Genomic DNA, 15,247 nt, shown 5'->3' with positions numbered 1-15,247 from the left:
ATTAGATACCTGATATTACCTGACCAGTAGAGATGAAGAAGTACAGTAAAAGAAACAGGAAGTACCATTTTCAGTTTGAAAGAGACTGGAGGCCCAAAAGATATGCTTTCCCACAACTAGACTGCAAAACGCAACCAGAGCAAGTTTTGAAAACGGATGTGAGGGAAACACTGAAGAACAACAGTGTCTCAGAATCACAAAAGGCAGAATACCAGAAAAGGGGAAGAGAAAGTCCCAAGACAGGCCAAATAATATCAGAAAACTCAATGGATGTGATAATATCAGGGCTAAAATTCAGTCCAAAGCAGACTAGATAATGCAGAGGGACGCGTGAATGACTGTGAATACAGGGTAACAGAAATCCCTCGGTCAGAAGCAGACGTAGGCAAGCAAGGGCAAACCAATGAAAACAATGGTTTTGAATCCTGGGGTAAGACAAGGCATGAAAGATTAGGATTCATAAGAGTCCCAGATCGAAAAGCAAGAGATAAAGGGGCAAAAAATTGTCTGAAAAGTTATCTGTAGAGAAATCAGACTGAAACTTGCTGAAAGCCAAGAAAGAATCATCTATACGAATTCAGGAAGTACACAGCGTCCAAAAGAGGTGGAATCCCTCTTGACCTACCAGCAGCTGTATGATTCAAATCAACAAAGTTCACGAGAATCCCAGTGATGTAAAATGCACCTGGAGGAATCAACATAGTCACCAGAGTACCTCCAGAAGGGTTTCACCTGATATCTCGGCAGCAATATTGCAGGACAGGGATGAGTGCCAGGACGTAGACCATATCCTGAATGGGAAAATACTGCCATCTACGGTAGCCTATGCCACATGACCGCCATTTCTAATAAAGGCAGAGCTAGAGAATTCCACAGACCGGCAAATCTTAAAAGAATTCAGCAGTTCGAAACGTTTCCTATAAGAAAGGTTGAGAATTCTACCCTGAATACAAAAGCAGCAAGGTGAAATGGAAAGAAGAAAACCATTACTGGAAATGCAAGAAGAGCATGAGTGGCAAAGAAGAAACAAGAAGAAGGCAAGGAGGACATCAAAACCCTTAAGATGGGAGAGGGAAGCAGGAAATCATAGGTGATTGGAAGCACTATCTAAAATGAATCATCTAATATGACTCTCTGTTTGAAGCGAACGGAGAGATGCATGGCCTGATGTGTTTGCTGAACAAACGAGAAGCAGACAAACAAAGAATCAAACAAACAGACAAGCACGAAAAGGGTACGGTTGGCTGACATATACCAAGGGAACCATGATTATTCCAAAGAAAATACTCAAGGTGATGTCAAGGATCATTCAGCACGCATCGACCCAGTATCGCGGCTTGCATGTACTCAGCACACTTGTATTCGGAAATCAGAGGCGTGCATTTATATTCTTAAATATAGATCCATAAGAGCAAATCTTGGCCTAACCAAAATGCCGATTTGCCATCAAATGGATTCCAGTCCGTGATAAAGACTTGCAAGTCTTCCAACAGGATGAATGAATGCCATATCCTACCATACGTAGAGAAGAAATTACATAAGCCTATAACAAAGACAAGTAGCTCTGCATAAGTGTACAAAGAGCCAAAGAGACAGACAGTGAAGTGCACATTGGGGTTGGTTTCATTTCTAGGAATTTCAGCCCCCATGAAACCAATGGATCCATGTCCCGAGAGTGCGGGTGTTTCAGCAGAAATCTACCGACGGATATGGATTCTGGGTGTACGGATATTACAGGAACATAAGTCTCCTTTAGTGGGTCTCTGTGTACTGTGAACTGTTAGAAAGTTTAAAGACGTGTGAAACCATCCACTAAACATGGACACACTTCCCTCCGTTTGTACTGTGCATTCAGACCTGAACAAAAGGATAGAGGGAAGAAAAAGGCCCATTGGACGCTAGTGGATAGAATCACATTTTCTTTAGGAACCTCTTGTAGGATGCAGGCCCTCCCCCAACACTGACAAGATGCAGCCACCATTGGGGATGGCAGTTACCGCTTGCATTCCAGGTGGAATGTTGGTGTGTACCGCGAGGCTTGTTGTGGCTGGTGGATCCTAGGTAACCGGGCAGAGTTCTGTGGGTGGATCAGTGTGATGGAGGGGCTGCCGCCCTCTGTGGAGCTTAGCTTAGGTCTTTGGTTCGGGAAGCTGTGTAAGTTCGAGATACTGCTGCTGCCCAAAGACCTGAGTTCACGGGTCAGTTTCCAGAACCTGAGAGGGCAGACAGTGGAAGATCTGCCTGTCATCAGCTTGCTGGTGAGGCTCCGAGGTACTCTCAGACTTGCCCAGTCCTGTTGAAGTCGACGTTATGGGAGACACGAAGAGAAGCTGGCCGAAAAGCTGGCTGCACGGATTGAGGAGAGATGCGAACACATTGATGAGGGTTGTTCTGCTGCAATGGAGAATACTGGCATGGAGACAGCTGTACCGGATACCAGGCTCGAAAGTCATTCATGAGACATAGTGAACCTCGCGGATACTGGCAGAAACATACGGAGTGCCAACGTGGACTTGGGGAAGTTACTCAATTCTCTGTTCCGAGAACGGGTCCAAGATCCCTGACGTCTAAAAGAGAAGAGATGGCAGAGATGATAATAACGCTCATGTTCTTGCAAGAGGTCGTGAGAATCCACACGTCCCAAGGGGCATTTCCAAGCCATTCCGACCAAAATGCACCAAGCCCAGGTAAGCTTTTTCCCCAGGTTTGGGCCTAGCTATCAAGCACTTGCTCTTCCCTCCCCTGCACTCAAGCATCCATTTGGAAGGATCAGTACCTGAGCTGCAATGAAGCCAGTACGAGAAGAGCAAGCCCCTCCTAGAATCAGAGTTCCTCCAGCTTCACACTCTGGGAACAACAGTGAACTCCTTAAAGGTCAAAGAGTCTCGACCAAAATAGATAGGAATTGAATACATAGCTCACACAAAGAAACGATGACCTTCCGCTAGATTCAGCCAATGCTGGGTTTATGTCTTCTCTGGGGTGAAGGGAGTGTGGCAAGTGAGGGGAATCTTTGACTGAACTTGAATATGCCTTGGGCCTCAGTTCTTCAAGACAGTATAGGTAAATATTATAAGTCAGATAGTGAACTGAACTGTAAAAGTCGCCAATGACATTAAAGACACAGAATATGTGGACAGTCTTTCGCTTGAATCAAGCCCCGGGGGCACTATATCATGGGGGTGCAGACTTGGTCGCGTTAAATTGCTTTACCCAACATGATTGGATGATTAAGTGTTCCCATCACTGATAGAAGAACACCTGGTTCTCAATAGACTACCATAGCTGAGGCAGGGTTCTCATAGCTCTAATGCCTCAAGGTGCTTTTGGATTCAAACCTAAATGTATATATTTGGTTTGTTTTCTCTTGTAATTCCCTAGAGGGGGATGTTACCCCTTGAAATGCCAACATTGGCCAGTAGGTGTCATTGGGTGTAAGGGGCACGAAATGCACAAGTGAATCCAAGGTTGGGGGTTATTTCATGTTTCCAATAGGTATTTCATGGTTCCTGTTGGTTTCGGAGGCTTCAACAGTAAAGAGTTGACATGACCCCTTTAACAGTTTGGACTGCTATTTTACATTCTATCTGACAATGTTTTCCTCAGAGCTGACCAAACGTTACCAAAATTGACAAGTCTGGCTTCTAGGTCGATTTAGTATGTTTCAAAAACTAACTTCATTTTCGTATAACTCCCAAAACATGTAAATCAATTCTATTAAACTTTTTAAAGCCTGCAAATGAGATATCAAAACAATGTCAAAACTGGAGTCTTCGGATAATCCCTCCCACCACGGCTGTATAGAAAAAAGAGCTAAACAAATATCACATTTCTGTGAAATATATCTGGAAAGTGTTGGTTAGTCGATGCCCAGTTGGCAGAGGAGCAGTGCAACCTGCGCGCACTCGCTCCCATGTACACAGCAATGGAAACATCCACTCACCCAGCCCTTGGCACAGGACACTTGCCGAAGAGAGGTCTGTTACTTCCAAAGACAGGATGAGGCCTCAGAACACCTGGAAGCAGGAGAAGGCAAAGCAGGGAATGGAAACCAGTGCAGGGTCTGACCCCTGGTGATGGAGCAGCAAAGGTGAAACTCTGTTTTACTTGGACGCACACTCTCAACCGGACAGGAGACTTGGGATTGAAGGTGATGCGCTGAGTGTTACAAGAGTGCACAGCAGAGCTTGACTGACAGAACTCCAAGAAACCAGCACAAAATGTCCCCACAATGGATTTTGACACCAAGGTCCGAGCTGCCAAATTTGAGGTAGCAGAGGCAGCGGTCAATGTGGGATAGGGCTACTTCTGCTGGCACACGCTGATTCTCAGGCATCTGGAGTGCGTTGTGGGATGTGGTGGGTCCTATCAAGAGAGCAAACCGAACTGTGACCACAATGAGAAAGCAACCACACTGGCGCGCGCGGTTGAGAATATCGATATGTCCCATGGCCACACCCAGTGCATCTGCAGGACCAGGGACCAATTTGGCATTTTGACAATAGAGCACGTGTGGGGCTGAATCAGAGGAATCGTGCATGTGGTCTGAGGGATCCAGGGGGCCTTGGGTTTGAAATCAGAATGAAAAGTTTTAGGATCTGCTACATTCATAACCTGGGCTGGGATTACGGTTTGGTTTGAGGCACAGGATGTGCAACAGCTCTGTGATTGCCTTCGTGCACCCGTGCTACTAGGATGAGAGGACAAGGAAAAGTGGTCAAAGTCCACGGTGTGAGAAGATGAAGCATTTCCTTCAGCATTATCTCCCAAAAGCAGATGCAGCATTTTGGGTGGCACTAACACGGTACGGCATCGAGGACACCAAGGTAGGTCTGCGGGATCATTCCAACAGGCCCTGATGTATGACAACCATAGATATGTTTCCACTGGTGTTTCTGTAGACAGAGAAGCTCTGGGAAGAACTGGTTTCATTGGGACATCCCCATGGCACTAGAAAGCACAAGCGTACTCTGAGTTTGCTGATTTGGAAACACTCCAAAGTGACATAGATCAGAATGCAGAGCTGAGAACCTTTAGAAGCTTCATTTCCACTAAAGGAAGTGTCCTGTGCACTTTCAGATTTGCGAGATCAGCGTAATAAAAGTGAGTTTATGCTAATCGAAATACTATGGGATGGTTTATCACAACCAAAGGCAACCCCTGAAGTTGGAGATATGCCAGACAACACACACAGGAGCAGGACAAGGCATCAATGTCTAGGAGAAATTGTCCTCAGAGAAATCCCATGGAAATGCGTAGAGAAAAGAGACTAAAATTTTCACTTAACAAAGCCCTAGAAGTCTGCATTAGATACCTGATATTACCTGACCAGTAGAGATGAAGAAGTACAGTAAAAGAAACAGGAAGTACCATTTTCAGTTTGAAAGAGACTGGAGGCCCAAAAGATATGCTTTCCCACAACTAGACTGCAAAACGCAACCAGAGCAAGTTTTGAAAACGGATGTGAGGGAAACACTGAAGAACAACAGTGTCTCAGAATCACAAAAGGCAGAATACCAGAAAAGGGGAAGAGAAAGTCCCAAGACAGGCCAAATAATATCAGAAAACTCAATGGATGTGATAATATCAGGGCTAAAATTCAGTCCAAAGCAGACTAGATAATGCAGAGGGACGCGTGAATGACTGTGAATACAGGGTAACAGAAATCCCTCGGTCAGAAGCAGACGTAGGCAAGCAAGGGCAAACCAATGAAAACAATGGTTTTGAATCCTGGGGTAAGACAAGGCATGAAAGATTAGGATTCATAAGAGTCCCAGATCGAAAAGCAAGAGATAAAGGGGCAAAAAATTGTCTGAAAAGTTATCTGTAGAGAAATCAGACTGAAACTTGCTGAAAGCCAAGAAAGAATCATCTATACGAATTCAGGAAGTACACAGCGTCCAAAAGAGGTGGAATCCCTCTAGACCTACAAGCAGCTGTATGATTCAAATCAACAAAGTTCACGAGAATCCCAGTGATGTAAAATGCACCTGGAGGAATCAACATAGTCACCAGAGTACCTCCAGAAGGGTTTCACCTGATATCTCGGCAGCAATATTGCAGGACAGGGATGAGTGCCAGGACGTAGACCATATCCTGAATGGGAAAATACTGCCATCTACGGTAGCCTATGCCACATGACCGCCATTTCTAATAAAGGCAGAGCTAGAGATTTCCACAGACCGGCAAATCTTAAAAGAATTCAGCAGTTCGAAACGTTTCCTATAAGAAAGGTTGAGAATTCTACCCTGAATACAAAAGCAGCAAGGTGAAATGGAAAGAAGAAAACCATTACTGGAAATGCAAGAAGAGCATGAGTGGCAAAGAAGAAACAAGAAGAAGGCAAGGAGGACATCAAAACCCTTAAGATGGGAGAGGGAAGCAGGAAATCATAGGTGATTGGAAGCACTATCTAAAATGAATCATCTAATATGACTCTCTGTTTGAAGCGAACGGAGAGATGCATGGCCTGATGTGTTTGCTGAACAAACGAGAAGCAGACAAACAAAGAATCAAACAAACAGACAAGCAGGAAAAGGGTACGGTTGGCTGACATATACCAAGGGAACCATGATTATTCCAAAGAAAATACTCAAGGTGATGTCAAGGATCATTCAGCACGCATCGACCCAGTATCGCGGCTTGCATGTACTCAGCACACTTGTATTCGGAAATCAGAGGCGTGCATTTATATTCTTAAATATAGATCCATAAGAGCAAATCTTGGCCTAACCAAAATGCCGATTTGCAATCAAATGGATTCCAGTCCGTGATAAAGACTTGCAAGTCTTCCAACAGGATGAATGAATGCCATATCCTACCATACGTAGAGAAGAAATTACATAAGCCTATAACAAAGACAAGTAGCTCTGCATAAGTGTACAAAGAGCCAAAGAGACAGACAGTGAAGTGCACATTGGGGTTGGTTTCATTTCTAGGAATTTCAGCCCCCATGAAACCAATGGATCCATGTCCCGAGAGTGCGGGTGTTTCAGCAGAAATCTACCGACGGATATGGATTCTGGGTGTACGGATATTACAGGAACATAAGTCTCCTTTAGTGGGTCTCTGTGTACTGTGAACTGTTAGAAAGTTTAAAGACGTGTGAAACCATCCACTAAACATGGACACACTTCCCTCCGTTTGTACTGTGCATTCAGACCTGAACAAAAGGATAGAGGGAAGAAAAAGGCCCATTGGACGCTAGTGGATAGAATCACATTTTCTTTAGGAACCTCTTGTAGGATGCAGGCCCTCCCCCAACACTGACAAGATGCAGCCACCATTGGGGATGGCAGTTACCGCTTGCATTCCAGGTGGAATGTTGGTGTGTACCGCGAGGCTTGTTGTGGCTGGTGGATCCTAGGTAACCGGGCAGAGTTCTGTGGGTGGATCAGTGTGATGGAGGGGCTGCCGCCCTCTGTGGAGCTTGGCTTAGGTCTTTGGTTCGGGAAGCTGTGTAAGTTCAAGATACTGCTGCTGCCCAAAGACCTGAGTTCACGGGTCAGTTTCCAGAACCTGAGAGGGCAGACAGTGGAAGATCTGCCTGTCATCAGCTTGCTGGTGAGGCTCCGAGGTACTCTCAGACTTGCCCAGTCCTGTTGAAGTCGACGTTATGGGAGACACGAAGAGAAGCTGGCCGAAAAGCTGGCTGCACGGATTGAGGAGAGATGCGAACACATTGATGAGGGTTGTTCTGCTGCAATGGAGAATACTGGCATGGAGACAGCTGTACCGGATACCAGGCTCGAAAGTCATTCATGAGACATAGTGAACCTCGCGGATACTGGCAGAAACATACGGAGTGCCAACGTGGACTTGGGGAAGTTACTCAATTCTCTGTTCCGAGAACGGGTCCAAGATCCCTGACGTCTAAAAGAGAAGAGATGGCAGAGATGATAATAACGCTCATGTTCTTGCAAGAGGTCGTGAGAATCCACACGTCCCAAGGGGCATTTCCAAGCCATTCCGACCAAAATGCACCAAGCCCAGGTAAGCTTTTTCCCCAGGTTTGGGCCTAGCTATCAAGCACTTGCTCTTCCCTCCCCTGCACTCAAGCATCCATTTGGAAGGATCAGTACCTGAGCTGCAATGAAGCCAGTACGAGAAGAGCAAGCCCCTCCTAGAATCAGAGTTCCTCCAGCTTCACACTCTGGGAACAACAGTGAACTCCTTAAAGGTCAAAGAGTCTCGACCAAAATAGATAGGAATTGAATACATAGCTCACACAAAGAAACGATGACCTTCCGCTAGATTCAGCCAATGCTGGGTTTATGTCTTCTCTGGGGTGAAGGGAGTGTGGCAAGTGAGGGGAATCTTTGACTGAACTTGAATATGCCTTGGGCCTCAGTTCTTCAAGACAGTATAGGTAAATATTATAAGTCAGATAGTGAACTGAACTGTAAAAGTCGCCAATGACATTAAAGACACAGAATATGTGGACAGTCTTTCGCTTGAATCAAGCCCCGGGGGCACTATATCATGGGGGTGCAGACTTGGTCGCGTTAAATTGCTTTACCCAACATGATTGGATGATTAAGTGTTCCCATCACTGATAGAAGAACACCTGGTTCTCAATAGACTACCATAGCTGAGGCAGGGTTCTCATAGCTCTAATGCCTCAAGGTGCTTTTGGATTCAAACCTAAATGTATATATTTGGTTTGTTTTCTCTTGTAATTCCCTAGAGGGGGATGTTACCCCTTGAAATGCCAACATTGGCCAGTAGGTGTCATTGGGTGTAAGGGGCACGAAATGCACAAGTGAATCCAAGGTTGGGGGTTATTTCATGTTTCCAATAGGTATTTCATGGTTCCTGTTGGTTTCGGAGGCTTCAACAGTAAAGAGTTGACATGACCCCTTTAACAGTTTGGACTGCTATTTTACATTCTATCTGACAATGTTTTCCTCAGAGCTGACCAAACGTTACCAAAATTGACAAGTCTGGCTTCTAGGTCGATTTAGTATGTTTCAAAAACTAACTTCATTTTCGTATAACTCCCAAAACATGTAAATCAATTCTATTAAACTTTTTAAAGCCTGCAAATGAGATATCAAAACAATGTCAAAACTGGAGTCTTCGGATAATCCCTCCCACCACGGCTGTATAGAAAAAAGAGCTAAACAAATATCACATTTCTGTGAAATATATCTGGAAAGTGTTGGTTAGTCGATGCCCAGTTGGCAGAGGAGCAGTGCAACCTGCGCGCACTCGCTCCCATGTACACAGCAATGGAAACATCCACTCACCCAGCCCTTGGCACAGGACACTTGCCGAAGAGAGGTCTGTTACTTCCAAAGACAGGATGAGGCCTCAGAACACCTGGAAGCAGGAGAAGGCAAAGCAGGGAATGGAAACCAGTGCAGGGTCTGACCCCTGGTGATGGAGCAGCAAAGGTGAAACTCTGTTTTACTTGGACGCACACTCTCAACCGGACAGGAGACTTGGGATTGAAGGTGATGCGCTGAGTGTTACAAGAGTGCACAGCAGAGCTTGACTGACAGAACTCCAAGAAACCAGCACAAAATGTCCCCACAATGGATTTTGACACCAAGGTCCGAGCTGCCAAATTTGAGGTAGCAGAGGCAGCGGTCAATGTGGGATAGGGCTACTTCTGCTGGCACACGCTGATTCTCAGGCATCTGGAGTGCGTTGTGGGATGTGGTGGGTCCTATCAAGAGAGCAAACCGAACTGTGACCACAATGAGAAAGCAACCACACTGGCGCGCGCGGTTGAGAATATCGATATGTCCCATGGCCACACCCAGTGCATCTGCAGGACCAGGGACCAATTTGGCATTTTGACAATAGAGCACGTGTGGGGCTGAATCAGAGGAATCGTGCATGTGGTCTGAGGGATCCAGGGGGCCTTGGGTTTGAAATCAGAATGAAAACATTTAGGATCTGCTACATTCATAACCTGGGCTGGGATTACGGTTTGGTTTGAGGCACAGGATGTGCAACAGCTCTGTGATTGCCTTCGTGCACCCGTGCTACTAGGATGAGAGGACAAGGAAAAGTGGTCAAAGTCCACGGTGTGAGAAGATGAAGCATTTCCTTCAGCATTATCTCCCAAAAGCAGATGCAGCATTTTGGGTGGCACTAACACGGTACGGCATCGAGGACACCAAGGTAGGTCTGCGGGATCATTCCAACAGGCCCTGATGTATGACAACCATAGATATGTTTCCACTGGTGTTTCTGTAGACAGAGAAGCTCTGGGAAGAACTGGTTTCATTGGGACATCCCCATGGCACTAGAAAGCACAAGCGTACTCTGAGTTTGCTGATTTGGAAACACTCCAAAGTGACATAGATCAGAATGCAGAGCTGAGAACCTTTAGAAGCTTCATTTCCACTAAAGGAAGTGTCCTGTGCACTTTCAGATTTGCGAGATCAGCGTAATAAAAGTGAGTTTATGCTAATCGAAATACTATGGGATGGTTTATCACAACCAAAGGCAACCCCTGAAGTTGGAGATATGCCAGACAACACACACAGGAGCAGGACAAGGCATCAATGTCTAGGAGAAATTGTCCTCAGAGAAATCCCATGGAAATGCGTAGAGAAAAGAGACTAAAATTTTCACTTAACAAAGCCCTAGAAGTCTGCATTAGATACCTGATATTACCTGACCAGTAGAGATGAAGAAGTACAGTAAAAGAAACAGGAAGTACCATTTTCAGTTTGAAAGAGACTGGAGGCCCAAAAGATATGCTTTCCCACAACTAGACTGCAAAACGCAACCAGAGCAAGTTTTGAAAACGGATGTGAGGGAAACACTGAAGAACAACAGTGTCTCAGAATCACAAAAGGCAGAATACCAGAAAAGGGGAAGAGAAAGTCCCAAGACAGGCCAAATAATATCAGAAAACTCAATGGATGTGATAATATCAGGGCTAAAATTCAGTCCAAAGCAGACTAGATAATGCAGAGGGACGCGTGAATGACTGTGAATACAGGGTAACAGAAATCCCTCGGTCAGAAGCAGACGTAGGCAAGCAAGGGCAAACCAATGAAAACAATGGTTTTGAATCCTGGGGTAAGACAAGGCATGAAAGATTAGGATTCATAAGAGTCCCAGATCGAAAAGCAAGAGATAAAGGGGCAAAAAATTGTCTGAAAAGTTATCTGTAGAGAAATCAGACTGAAACTTGCTGAAAGCCAAGAAAGAATCATCTATACGAATTCAGGAAGTACACAGCGTCCAAAAGAGGTGGAATCCCTCTAGACCTACCAGCAGCTGTATGATTCAAATCAACAAAGTTCAAGAGAATCCCAGTGATGTAAAATGCACCTGGAGGAATCAACATAGTCACCAGAGTACCTCCAGAGGGGTTTCACCTGATATCTCGGCAGCAATATTGCAGGACAGGGATGAGTGCCAGGACGTAGACCATATCCTGAATGGGAAAATACTGCCATCTACGGTAGCCTATGCCACATGACCGCCATTTCTAATAAAGGCAGAGCTAGAGAATTCCACAGACCGGCAAATCTTAAAAGAATTCAGCAGTTCGAAACGTATCCTATAAGAAAGGTTGAGAATTCTACCCTGAATACAAAAGCAGCAAGGTGAAATGGAAAGAAGAAAACCATTACTGGAAATGCAAGAAGAGCATGAGTGGCAAAGAAGAAACAAGAAGAAGGCAAGGAGGACATCAAAACCCTTAAGATGGGAGAGGGAAGCAGGAAATCATAGGTGATTGGAAGCACTATCTAAAATGAATCATCTAATATGACTCTCTGTTTGAAGCGAACGGAGAGATGCATGGCCTGATGTGTTTGCTGAACAAACGAGAAGCAGACAAACAAAGAATCAAACAAACAGACAAGCAGGAAAAGGGTACGGTTGGCTGACATATACCAAGGGAACCATGATTATTCCAAAGAAAATACTCAAGGTGATGTCAAGGATCATTCAGCACGCATCGACCCAGTATCGCGGCTTGCATGTACTCAGCACACTTGTATTCGGAAATCAGAGGCGTGCATTTATATTCTTAAATATAGATCCATAAGAGCAAATCTTGGCCTAACCAAAATGCCGATTTGCAATCAAATGGATTCCAGTCCGTGATAAAGACTTGCAAGTCTTCCAACAGGATGAATGAATGCCATATCCTACCATACGTAGAGAAGAAATTACATAAGCCTATAACAAAGACAAGTAGCTCTGCATAAGTGTACAAAGAGCCAAAGAGACAGACAGTGAAGTGCACATTGGGGTTGGTTTCATTTCTAGGAATTTCAGCCCCCATGAAACCAATGGATCCATGTCCCGAGAGTGCGGGTGTTTCAGCAGAAATCTACCGACGGATATGGATTCTGGGTGTACGGATATTACAGGAACATAAGTCTCCTTTAGTGGGTCTCTGTGTACTGTGAACTGTTAGAAAGTTTAAAGACGTGTGAAACCATCCACTAAACATGGACACACTTCCCTCCGTTTGTACTGTGCATTCAGACCTGAACAAAAGGATAGAGGGAAGAAAAAGGCCCATTGGACGCTAGTGGATAGAATCACATTTTCTTTAGGAACCTCTTGTAGGATGCAGGCCCTCCCCCAACACTGACAAGATGCAGCCACCATTGGGGATGGCAGTTACCGCTTGCATTCCAGGTGGAATGTTGGTGTGTACCGCGAGGCTTGTTGTGGCTGGTGGATCCTAGGTAACCGGGCAGAGTTCTGTGGGTGGATCAGTGTGATGGAGGGGCTGCCGCCCTCTGTGGAGCTTAGCTTAGGTCTTTGGTTCGGGAAGCTGTGTAAGTTCGAGATACTGCTGCTGCCCAAAGACCTGAGTTCACGGGTCAGTTTCCAGAACCTGAGAGGGCAGACAGTGGAAGATCTGCCTGTCATCAGCTTACTGGTGAGGCTCCGAGGTACTCTCAGACTTGCCCAGTCCTGTTGAAGTCGACGTTATGGGAGACACGAAGAGAAGCTGGCCGAAAAGCTGGCTGCACGGATTGAGGAGAGATGCGAACACATTGATGAGGGTTGTTCTGCTGCAATGGAGAATACTGGCATGGAGACAGCTGTACCGGATACCAGGCTCGAAAGTCATTCATGAGACATAGTGAACCTCGCGGATACTGGCAGAAACATACGGAGTGCCAACGTGGACTTGGGGAAGTTACTCAATTCTCTGTTCCGAGAACGGGTCCAAGATCCCTGACGTCTAAAAGAGAAGAGATGGCAGAGATGATAATAACGCTCATGTTCTTGCAAGAGGTCGTGAGAATCCACACGTCCCAAGGGGCGTTTCCAAGCCATTCCGACCAAAATGCACCAAGCCCAGGTAAGCTTTTTCCCCAGGTTTGGGCCTAGCTATCAAGCACTTGCTCTTCCCTCCCCTGCACTCAAGCATCCATTTGGAAGGATCAGTACCTGAGCTGCAATGAAGCCAGTACGAGAAGAGCAAGCCCCTCCTAGAATCAGAGTTCCTCCAGCTTCACACTCTGGGAACAACAGTGAACTCCTTAAAGGTCAGAGTCTCGACCAAAATAGATAGGAATTGAATACATAGCTCACACAAAGAAACGATGACCTTCCGCTAGATTCAGCCAATGCTGGGTTTATGTCTTCTCTGGGGTGAAGGGAGTGTGGCAAGTGAGGGGAATCTTTGACTGAACTTGAATATGCCTTGGGCCTCAGTTCTTCAAGACAGTATAGGTAAATATTATAAGTCAGATAGTGAACTGAACTGTAAAAGTCGCCAATGACATTAAAGACACAGAATATGTGGACAGTCTTTCGCTTGAATCAAGCCCCGGGGGCACTATATCATGGGGGTGCAGACTTGGTCGCGTTAAATTGCTTTACCGAACATGATCGGATGATTAAGTGTTCCCATCACTGATAGAAGAACACCTGGTTCTCAATAGACTACCATAGCTGAGGCAGGGTTCTCATAGCTCTAATGCCTCAAGGTGCTTTTGGATTCAAACCTAAATGTATATATTTGGTTTGTTTTCTCTTGTAATTCCCTAGAGGGGGATGTTACCCCTTGAAATGCCAACATTGGCCAGTAGGTGTCATTGGGTGTAAGGGGCACGAAATGCACAAGTGAATCCAAGGTTGGGGGTTATTTCATGTTTCCAATAGGTATTTCATGGTTCCTGTTGGTTTCGGAGGCTTCAACAGTAAAGAGTTGACATGACCCCTTTAACAGTTTGGACTGCTATTTTACATTCTATCTGACAATGTTTTCCTCAGAGCTGACCAAACGTTACCAAAATTGACAAGTCTGGCTTCTAGGTCGATTTAGTATGTTTCAAAAACTAACTTCATTTTCGTATAACTCCCAAAACATGTAAATCAATTCTATTAAACGTTTTAAAGCCTGCAAATGAGATATCAAAACAATGTCAAAACTGGAGTCTTCGGATAATCCCTCCCACCACGGCTGTATAGAAAAAAGAGCTAAACAAATATCACATTTCTGTGAAATATATCTGGAAAGTGTTGATTAGTCGATGCCCAGTTGGCAGAGGAGCAGTGCAACCTGCGCTCACTCGCTCCCATGTACACAGCAATGGAAACATCCACTCACCCAGCCCTTGGCACAGGACACTTGCCGAAGAGAGGTCTGTTACTTCCAAAGACAGGATGAGGCCTCAGAACACCTGGAAGCAGGAGAAGGCAAAGCAGGGAATGGAAACCAGTGCAGGGTCTGACCCCTGGTGATGGAGCAGCAAAGGTGAAACTCTGTTTTACTTGGACGCACACTCTCAACCGGACAGGAGACTTGGGATTGAAGGTGATGCGCTGAGTGTTACAAGAGTGCACAGCAGAGCTTGACTGACAGAACTCCAAGAAACCAGCACAAAATGTCCCCACAATGGATTTTGACACCAAGGTCCGAGCTGCCAAATTTGAGGTAGCAGAGGCAGCGGTCAATGTGGGATAGGGCTACTTCTGCTGGCACACGCTGATTCTCAGGCATCTGGAGTGCGTTGTGGGATGTGGTGGGTCCTATCAAGAGAGCAAACCGAACTGTGACCACAATGAGAAAGCAACCACACTGGCGCGCGCGGTTGAGAATATCGATATGTCCCATGGCCACACCCAGTGCATCTGCAGGACCAGGGACCAATTTGGCATTTTGACAATAGAGCACGTGTGGGGCTGAATCAGAGGAATCGTGCATGTGGTCTGAGGGATCCAGGGGGCCTTGGGTTTGAAATCAGAATGAAAAGTTTTAGGATCTGCTACATTCATAACCTGGGCTGGGATTACGGTTTGGTTT

At 45.6% G+C, this 15,247-nt stretch overlaps 4 long non-coding RNA genes across 5 annotated transcripts; all 4 read right to left on the bottom strand.

Annotated features, from left to right (window-relative positions):
* Nucleotides 1–2,312: 2,312 nt before the first annotated feature.
* On the bottom strand, nt 2,313–3,040 carry LOC140693474 (uncharacterized). Its single transcript, XR_012069226.1, has 3 exons — nt 2,777–3,040; nt 2,497–2,567; nt 2,313–2,394 (listed from the first exon to the last, which is right to left on the bottom strand). It is a non-coding gene; the product is annotated as an uncharacterized lncRNA (long non-coding RNA).
* Nucleotides 3,041–4,294: 1,254 nt separating this feature from the next.
* On the bottom strand, nt 4,295–7,535 carry LOC140693490 (uncharacterized). Its single transcript, XR_012069244.1, has 2 exons — nt 7,303–7,535; nt 4,295–4,365 (listed from the first exon to the last, which is right to left on the bottom strand). It is a non-coding gene; the product is annotated as an uncharacterized lncRNA (long non-coding RNA).
* An 82-nt stretch (nt 7,536–7,617) lies between these two features.
* Nucleotides 7,618–8,345, bottom strand: LOC140693473 (uncharacterized). The gene is made up of 3 exons (XR_012069225.1): nt 8,082–8,345; nt 7,802–7,872; nt 7,618–7,699 (listed from the first exon to the last, which is right to left on the bottom strand). It is a non-coding gene; the product is annotated as an uncharacterized lncRNA (long non-coding RNA).
* Nucleotides 8,346–12,922: 4,577 nt separating this feature from the next.
* Nucleotides 12,923–14,873, bottom strand: LOC140693470 (uncharacterized). 2 transcript variants are annotated; one of them, XR_012069221.1, is made up of 5 exons: nt 14,726–14,873; nt 14,552–14,624; nt 13,387–13,457; nt 13,107–13,177; nt 12,923–13,004 (listed from the first exon to the last, which is right to left on the bottom strand). It is a non-coding gene; the product is annotated as an uncharacterized lncRNA (long non-coding RNA). The 2 variants fall into 2 exon arrangements; XR_012069222.1 differs by having other exon boundaries at nt 14,716–14,855.
* Between the last annotated feature and the right edge of the window lie 374 nt (nt 14,874–15,247).

Source organism: Vicugna pacos, unplaced genomic scaffold (genome assembly GCF_048564905.1).
Source record: "Vicugna pacos unplaced genomic scaffold, VicPac4 scaffold_19, whole genome shotgun sequence".
In the NCBI taxonomy this organism is placed as follows: domain Eukaryota; kingdom Metazoa; phylum Chordata; class Mammalia; order Artiodactyla; family Camelidae; genus Vicugna; species Vicugna pacos.
Note: the sequence above shows the minus strand (reverse complement) of the source record. Positions and strands in the feature narration are given on the sequence as shown.